At 40.7% G+C, this 9,107-nt stretch overlaps 1 protein-coding gene across 1 annotated transcript in view; it reads right to left on the bottom strand.

Moving 5' to 3' along the window:
- The window catches only part of LOC145400113 (potassium channel subfamily K member 13-like), a 68,711-nt gene extending 60,346 nt beyond the window's left edge, over window positions 1-8,365 (bottom strand). The window contains exon 1 of the mRNA XM_080272624.1: window positions 8,318-8,365. The gene's annotated coding sequence lies outside the window, so the exon portion shown is untranslated. The remainder of the gene's footprint in view (window positions 1-8,317) is intronic.
- Between the last annotated feature and the right edge of the window lie 742 nt (window positions 8,366-9,107).

Genomic DNA, 9,107 nt, shown 5'->3' with positions numbered 1-9,107 from the left:
GGTCGGATGATTTTATTTAGCCTCAGAAAATACCACAACACTCAAAGCCATCATCACCACTGCTAATAGACCTCCCATTTTTGCCTCTTTTATATGTGAGGATAATAATGGGTTGGCATATGAGGGAGGGTTGTGTTTAATGGCAGTGTTTGAGAGTAATGGGCCACTTAGAGACGGGGAGGTGAGATGGGATGAGAGAGAGAGAGAGAGAGAGAGAGAGAGAGAGAGAGAGAGAGAGAGAGAGAGAGAGAGAGAGAGAGAAATAGCACTGGAAACAGGAGAGAAGAGAGCAAATTCACCACCATCATCTCTATCACCACTACCAACAACAACAACAACAACAACAACAACAATAATAATAATAATAATAATAATAATAATAATAATAATAATAATAACTGTGCATTGTAAGACGAACACGCTGCCACCGGGTCACTTGGCTCCAGTATTTTGATGTTAATTATTTCACCAGAAATTTATTTCATCCTCCATCCATCACTTAGCTTCTCCCATCAATAACTCAGTGTAAGTCTCTAAATGCAGGCTTCTTATGACCTTTATCTATCTATCTATTGCCAGACGCCTTAATCCCGTGAGGGGTGGCCACAAATAAATCGCCTCCATGTCACCCTGTCCCCTGCCATTTAGCTGCCCTCCCCCCAGCTCGCACCCTCCTTTCTCATATACCTTTCTTTAACCCAATTAAATTCTTATTTCGACTCACAGGCTCCTATGACTCCCTCTTGTCTCACATCATCTGGCTTTTGCTGGAACAGAGTGCTAGAATTATCCCAGTCATGAGAAGGTTAGTATACCCTTTTTAGATATTTAGTACGGCTGTATGTATGAGAGACGTAAATAACAGAGATGAGATTAGAGAGATGTAAAATAAATCGCTATTGGGAAGATGTGACGGAGCCTTCTAAACCCACGAGAATATGGCCCTTAAGACACGGAGATTGAATTTATGCTATACTGAAAAATTTTGGTACGATTACAAAAAAGAAAAGAAAAACGCAAACTACAGAAAAAAAATTTGAGAAGGTTGTCACTGTAGGATAGAATGATAAATAGATAAATAGATAGAAACAGTTAGAGATAGACAGAAAGACAGACCGATAGATAGGTAGATGGATGAATAAATGAATAGACAGAGATTTGATAACCATTCCAGGAGAGAGTATATGCCGATAAAAGTTAGATAGTAGTCCATAGGTTACCAGACAGACAGACAGACAGACGGATAGACAGACAGACGGACAGACACATTCCTATTCTTGTACGTTCTTTAAAGCAGTGAAAGCAGGTTTATAAATGCCTCTCTTTATTTTCCTTTACCCTAATAAAACGCTAATCAATTTTACTTTATTATTTTCGAAAACTTTATCTCAATTCGGGGAGGATGCCGTGAAAGGGCTAATGAAGACTGTGCCCCGTATTCTCCCTAACACCTCTTCCTGAGCGATTTATTTTGCTTATTACACCTTACCGTCCTCATCTATGCTACTTTATACTCATTCTAATAACATACTCTGCATTAATACCGTACAAAGCGATATTAGCCAGCCGTGTCAAGAAAATAAGTCGGTAAGGAAGAGGTGTTAGGGGGCTTCCTTGACCGCTATACGACCCTATGCTGAGTAAAATCGCCTGAATGAAATCGTCTGCTGGGGTTCAAGTGACACGCAACAGGATCGAACCCTTGACCTTGGGATCAATGGGGTACTAGTTAGGCTCGTTAGGGATTAGGCCTCTCTGGGGGACACTACTTACTGAGAGAGAGAGAGAGAGAGAGAGAGAGAGAGAGAGAGAGAGAGAGAGAGAGAGAGAGAGAGAGAGAGAGAGAGAGAGAAGACAAAAAAACTGCAATATAGACGCAAAAAGAAAGATAAAACGAAATACACAGACAAAAGCTATTTTATATTATACAGAGAGAGAGAGAGAGAGAGAGAGAGAGAGAGAGAGAGAGAGAGAGAGAGAGAGGGAGAATCACCCACTTCTTTTTCATCCACCAAACACTAACACAACAACACATTAACACACCCTAATCATGGCTCTAATTGCCCTAAAGTCATTAAGCCAACCACTCTCACTAATTAGGGGTCATTAACTAGAGATGAGGTGCTTAGTAAACTGCCAATCACCTCTCAGTAGCCTATTATTCTCTTCACTAAGGGGCAATTTGTTTTGTCTGGCGTTGGGATTTTTGTTTTCATTATATTTGATTTGTTACTCTGACAGCAATGGTGAGAGAATGAAGATGATGATGATGATGATGATGGTGATGATGATGATGATGATGAAGAATAGCAACTACAGTGATAATAATAATAATAATAATAATAATAATAATAATAATAATAATAATAATAATAATAATAATGACTACTGATCAGCACGAGATGTCTTAGCTAATAAAATAAAGATAAATAGAAGTCATGGTACTGAAGGGGCTGCTGCAGATGCTTCCCCCTTCCCTCCTTCGCCACGAGAGGCCGCCCCTTAGCCAAATAAAATCCTATATCGTACCAGGAACTAAGAAATCCTGCCGCTGGTAAAGTTAAATTCGGGTTGATTGTCCCTAGAGTTTCGCGCTACCCATAAGAATTTCCAGCCGTAGTGTAATTCATCCTGTTTTTCTTGGATCTCGGCTAAACGATTCACTGCCTTGGCGTCTTTTTATACATATATCTTATTATATTTAACTTAGTATTTTTTAGCCTATATAAATGAAGCTATGGAACGATGAGGAGTGAGTTTACAATCTGGTTAGAGACACACACACCGTCAATCCCTCCAGTATAATGACGAATATTATTTTATCATCCTAGCTACCGGCGGACGATTTTATTCAGCTGATGAGAGACATGGGCCAGCATTCTCCTCAGTTACGGAAGCTCCCCAACACTCATTCCTGAGCGATTTATTTTACTTATTATATCTTATCGTATACTGTGTTCCTCAAATCAGGCTAATACCGCCATACTCTGCACAAGTGAGGTACAAAATTATATCATCTAGCAGGACCCACAGATAAATCGCTAAGGAATAGGTGTTAGGGGTCTCCTTAATCGACGAGAATACGAGCTCTGTTGTACTGAAGGCTTATACTTATGAAGGCTCTATAAATCCTTTAAGCTGAAAATAATGGATTGATAAATATAAGAATAACAGAAAATACGTATTGGAATAAACAGGCTAATTCTTTCAGTATGGTGACGTCGATTTTACACACACACACACACACACACACACACACACACACACACCTACGTACGGCCCTCTTAGCCCTTGCAATTGAGAGAATGTTTTGCTAGTGTTGTCCACGTCTTTTATATCTTTGCGTTTATCCTTTCATTGTTCTCTCTCTCTCTCTCTCTCTCTCTCTCTCTCTCTCTCTCAGATATCCACTCGGTTTGTTTTTATCCTGTCATGTCTTCATTCCCCCCCTTCTCTCTCTCTCTCTCTCTCTCTCTTTGGATTACTTTTAGCATCCCTACGTTGTTTTTTTCATCATCTCTCTTTAAATCTGTCTATCTATCTATCTGTCTATCTATCAGTCTATCTATCTATCTTTTGTTAATCTATTTTTGACCTGGTGACCTACATTGAAAAATCTGCCATTAGACCATAAAATGTCTCTCAATTAAGCTGGCTTTCTTACACTAGTGATTCTCTCTCTCTCTCTCTCTGATGTCGTTTTGTGTCATCATTTTTAACATGTCCGTTTCCTCCCGACTTTTCTCTCAGTTTTTCTTACATGTTCTAAACCCATGCGCAGTCCTTCTCTCTCTCTCTCTCTCTCTCTCTCTCTCTCTCTCGTTAGCGGTGAGACAGACATCGCTTGGCTTAGCTTCAGTCGCGGTAACTTCCTTGATACGGTCAGATAATGGCTTCCCCTTAGCGGCCCTCTGACAAGCGATATCAGAGAGAGAGAGAGAGAGAGAGAGAGAGAGAGAGAGAGAGAGAGAGAGAGATTGATTGATTAGTGATGATGGTTATTGAGGGAATAATTAAGAGAATGCTGTTAATTTATGATAGTAGTAGTAGTGGTAGTAGCAGTAATAATAATAATAATAATAATAATAATAATAAAATAATAATAATATAAAACTCTACGACATCCACGCACCATATTTCACGTTCGGTATGTCTGGTTTTGATCAAAGAAATCTTAAAAACTACATGATTTCGGCTCCCAAAGGACGAACTTGATGTTAAATATCAAGAATAAAAAGTCGCGCTAACCTTTATCATGAAGACAGAAGCCTTTGGTAGTTTGCATTGGCTCTAAGCAGTTTGATTTTTTTTTTTTTTTTCGTAAATAGATTGCAGTTTTATTTTAACATCAGACGACTTTTTTTTTTTTTTTTTTTTAAACTTTGTGTTGGCTTCTCGTTCTGAAAAGATTCTAACTGCTCTTATTTGACATTTTTACGTGTTATCTGCATCCAAGAGAATTAATATATTTTAAGACTGGCTTCTACTTCAAGGCAGGAAGGGGGATTGTAATATAAAAACGGGCCAGGCAAGTACTTTGAATTTATCATCTTACAGTGGCCATATGTGAGCGTTCTTTATGTCTTGTAATTGTATGTTCACCTAGAATACCGGGAGACTTAGTGGCTTATTGTTTACAGCGTTCGTCTTATGATATGTGTGCGCCACGAGACTTGGGTCAAATCTTTCCGTGGCGAACATTCTAAGTGGATGCTGGTAGTATGTCCTCTCAAATGGCAGCATATGCCTGCAATCTGTTGGCCCATACTTACGATGTATATACAGTCTGCCACAACATATCCAATAAAATACTTTGGTTTTTTATTTGCACTGTTCCCTCTACAGCGGAGAGGGCCAGCGTTGCACTGGATTTCATCTGGATAAATATACAGATGAGGAATAACGAATGCTGTTTTAAATCAAAGGCACACAGATAAACGATTCCTCTTTCTTTTTTCCCTTTTTCTTGTGCATTCATAAGATTGAAACGATAGCTATCAGCTCTACAGTGCATTTTCTTAAAAAAATGAAAATCACTGTGAAATACTTACACTATCTTGGCTCTTTGAAATCCGAATCTGGTGACTTGTAAGCCTAGCACAGTCTGAGTGGGGATTATCTTCGGTAAAGCCTTGAGCGATCTCGTCAGGACTGGCATGGAAAGAGGGAACTGAGAGACTTGTAGAACGGGACAGTGTTGGTGTCTTCTAATACTTGTGATGTAGAGGCTTGCTTGTCTTAAACGCACTGGCCCTCAAACCTCTGGGATTCTGGCCGGTCTTCCTTCAGCCCGGTTTACCCATCCACTCAAGGCTAACAGCACTTCTGACTCATCTATTCACGGCAACATATGTCCTAAGTATGTCATTTTTGCTACTACCGCAGTCGCTGTAAGCCAACTATTGCGAACACGACAACATTATGACCTACCTTTCACTTGCTCTTCATTCCTTCTCAGTCCACTTTCCAGCCTTTACTCTTCCTCCTCTCCTTCTCCACAAATTAATGCATTTTCTTCCATCCCTGCCCACCTTCCAGCAAATCCTCGCCTACCTAATTCTCGTCCCGCTTCTCCATCCCCTCCAGGTGCAGTTCCTCATTCCCTCTTAACACACTTTTCAGCAGACCTACCAAATTAATTCCCGTTTTGCGTCATTCTTCTCTAACTGCAGTCCCTTATTCTAATTCAGTTGTGTTATTTATCTTACCTGCCCCTACTAACCCTCTATTTTATCTACCAGTCTATACTATCTATCAGTCTGTTCTGTCTATCTATTTATCTATCTATCTACAGCGAGATGTCTAACCATAGAGCCCATACAGGATGACTGTGAAGAATATGACATTAAGCCTTTCTGTCACTAATATCATGCCCTTCCCGTCAGTCCACGCCGCCCTCCTTCACGTCCACTTTCTGTCTTTCTCCTCTTGTTTTCCCTCTTAACTTAACCCTCGCATCATCGGGACAGCTCTAGTATTGCGTTCCGGCTGACGTCAGACGATTTTATCCAGCTTTTGGAGACCTAGGAGTATTAATATCGTCGCCATACAACCCCTCTCATGGACGGGACAGCTCTAGTCAGTCTATGCCGGATAACGTCAGACAATTATGTTTGAGTGTGAGTCATAGGAGCCTGAGGATGCTATTTTTTTTATTTTCTGTTTTTTTTTTTAAAGTCCATTCCTCATTGTCATTAAATTTGCTTCCAATCATTTTATGTTCTTGATGCCCTTCTCTCGTTCTGGATCTTCCTCTCCCCATTCCCCCATCGACTTCACTCCTGCGCACTTACTTAAATCCCTTTATCTCACACGCTGTCTCCCTCTATCATTCTTCTATAAACTGTGCCTCTGTACATCATCATTTCTATACCCTATAATATTTCGTTCTCGGCCTACCTCTCCTCATTCTCCCATCACCTTTGTTTTAATAGATTTTCATATACCTACCTCTTTATCTCGTTTTCGCTCTTTATCTTCTCAGTCTTCCATCTACTTCATTCCCACATACTTTCCTTTTTTGTTTTTATATCTTACACATTTTCTTTTCAGCCTTTTTTTTTTTTATTATCAGTCACGTCATTCTCGCTTCTGCCACTCTTTTTCTTTTAAACATTCAATTTTAGTATCGTTCTTTCTCTCCTCACTCTCCTCTCAACTCTGCTTCTGTATTCGTCTCTCTCTCTCTCTCTCTCTCTCTCTCTCTCTCTCTCTCTCATCATTCTCTCACCAGTTCTGACTCCCTACACTTTTTCAACCTTCTCTTTCGATCTTGAACTTTTCTCCCTATTTTTCCACCAACTTTTTTTCCTGTGATTTTTTTTTTTTTATTCAATACATTCTTCACCCCCTCATGCTCGCCTCAACTCTAGTTTAATATCTGGGCTAATACCACACGATTTGATTTAGTTAGGATGAGGAATGGAATCTGATCGTGCTAATACTGATACCATTGCCTCTCTCATGGTTGGGACAGCTCTAGTACCCTATTCTGGCTAACGTCAAACTATTCTATTTAGCTAGAGTGTCACAGGAGCCTGAGAGTGTTATCAGCCTTCTATCTCGTCCTCGGTCTTCCTCTCTCCCTTCTCCTATCAACTTCCCTTCCACACACCGCCATACTCTTTTACTAATCTTTCCTCCCATTCTCGGTCTTCCTCTCCTCCTTCTGCTGTCAACTTCCCTTCTGTACACCATATTCTTTTCCTAATCTTTCCTCTCGTACTTGGTCTTCTCCTCCGTCTCCTTCCTTGTTACCCCACCACAGGTTAGGCCAAATACCAACTCTTAAACACACACATATCCTTATAGATTATTCACTCAGGCCACTTTGCATACGGAAGTTTGTGAAAGATAGAAAGTGGATGATCGCTTTAAATCTTTATCATGTAATTTTGGGGACTGGAAATTATGAAGCGATTGCATCCAAATTATACGGCGAGAATAAGAATAAAAAAAAGATTAAATAACAGAGATCGGGCAAAATAACAGACTTTGAGTGTTTACAAAGAAATACTGGTTTAAAATATTTCATGGCTTTTATGAGATGAAGATATGGAAAGCTACTACATATAATTTTCTTTTATATGTATGCTGAACGCGGGGAAAATTATGAAAATGTATAGAATGTATTAGAATTTTTAGGAAGAGGGAAAATTGGCCATGCTGAGTTGTTTACATATTGCTGAAGCTTAGAAAATATATGACTTTTTTTTTTTGTCATATTCTTGCAGTCGTCAAACAATCTGCCTAAGAGTCTTCGTAATAAAGGGGTTCATGTGACTCCCCCCCCCTCTCTCTCTCTCTCTACCTACCCATCTGCGAATCTGTCTATATGTTTATCTATCTATCTGTCTATTCCCAGACACCTAATCCCACAGTTCATCAGGGATAGTTACAACCAACAGTCCCCAAGTCAGTCCATCCCTGCTAACCACCAGTCCCTCCCGCCATTCCAAGTCACCCTCCCTCATGTACTACTCCACTTAATCCGTTAACCTCATGTGAAGAAAATGAAAAAAATCCGAACAATGAATAATAAAAAAAATATATAATGGTTAAGTTCAACGGTAGGAGTAGACGGCATTATTTTTTTTATATACTATAGACGTAAAATAAAGATCATTCCTTAATTTTCGTGCACTGAAAATTTTAAGATCAAGGACAAATAGTTAAACATTTTTCATAACCCTTCAAAAGCAAGAAAAATATACATGATTACACAAGAATTAAATATGGGAGTGAAGTGACATCCTACCTCTTCTCTGCTGTTTTAAAATATCGTCAAAATCACTTCTATCCAAGCCCAGCCACTCACCCAATCTGCCTGTCTGTTCATTTCGTTGACAGAAGCGCCCTGTGGTTGATCCTCCTTCGGTAAACAGAGCAATATTCATAACAAACTTCATAACTACAAAACAACTTCGTAAAACAGTACATTGGGAGGCTTCGGTGCGCACTGGTTTGGTATACCGTTACGTAAGGGCCTTGGATATAACGCAATAAATTTTTTAAGGGAAGTGTTAAGGATCGGAAAGGAAGAGGATTAGTAACAGGGATGGATTTGGGTATTTACAGAGGCAGTTTGAGCCGAAAATATTAAAAAAAAACGAAGTGGTATATCTACTGCGGATCACTTGCTGCCTCTTTCGTGGTCGGGAGGAGACTGTGCTCGCTCTGCCTCACCCCTCCCTACCTCACCCCTCCCTCCGTGCCTCATCCCTCCCTGCCTCATCCATCCCTACTTCACCCCTCCCTGCCTCACCTATCCCTACCTCACCCACCCCTACCTCAACCTTTCTTGCCCTCCCTTCCACACCCTGCTCACAACACCCTTCCTCACCCCTCCCTGCTTTGTCTGATCCCTCCCTACTTCACCCTTCCCTGCCTCACCCCACCCTGCTTCACTCCTTATCTCACCTCTCCCTTCCTCACCCTACCCTGTCACCCTTCCTTGCCACACACCTCTCTGCCTCACCTCTCCCTGCCTCACCCCACTTTGCCTCTCCTCTCCCTGCCCTGCCTCATTGCCCACTGTCTCCCTCCATCCTGGCTTACTCCTCCCCGCCTCTCCCCTCTCTACCTCACCCCTTCCTGCCTTTCCTCAC

The sequence above is a fragment of the Coenobita brevimanus genome, chromosome 51 (assembly GCF_032717465.1).
Source record: "Coenobita brevimanus isolate Jiangsu-jjx chromosome 51, ASM3271746v2, whole genome shotgun sequence".
Classification (NCBI taxonomy): Eukaryota; Metazoa; Arthropoda; class Malacostraca; order Decapoda; family Coenobitidae; genus Coenobita; species Coenobita brevimanus.
The sequence above is the reverse complement of the archived record's forward strand: the minus strand, read 5'-3'. Positions and strand labels throughout refer to the sequence as shown.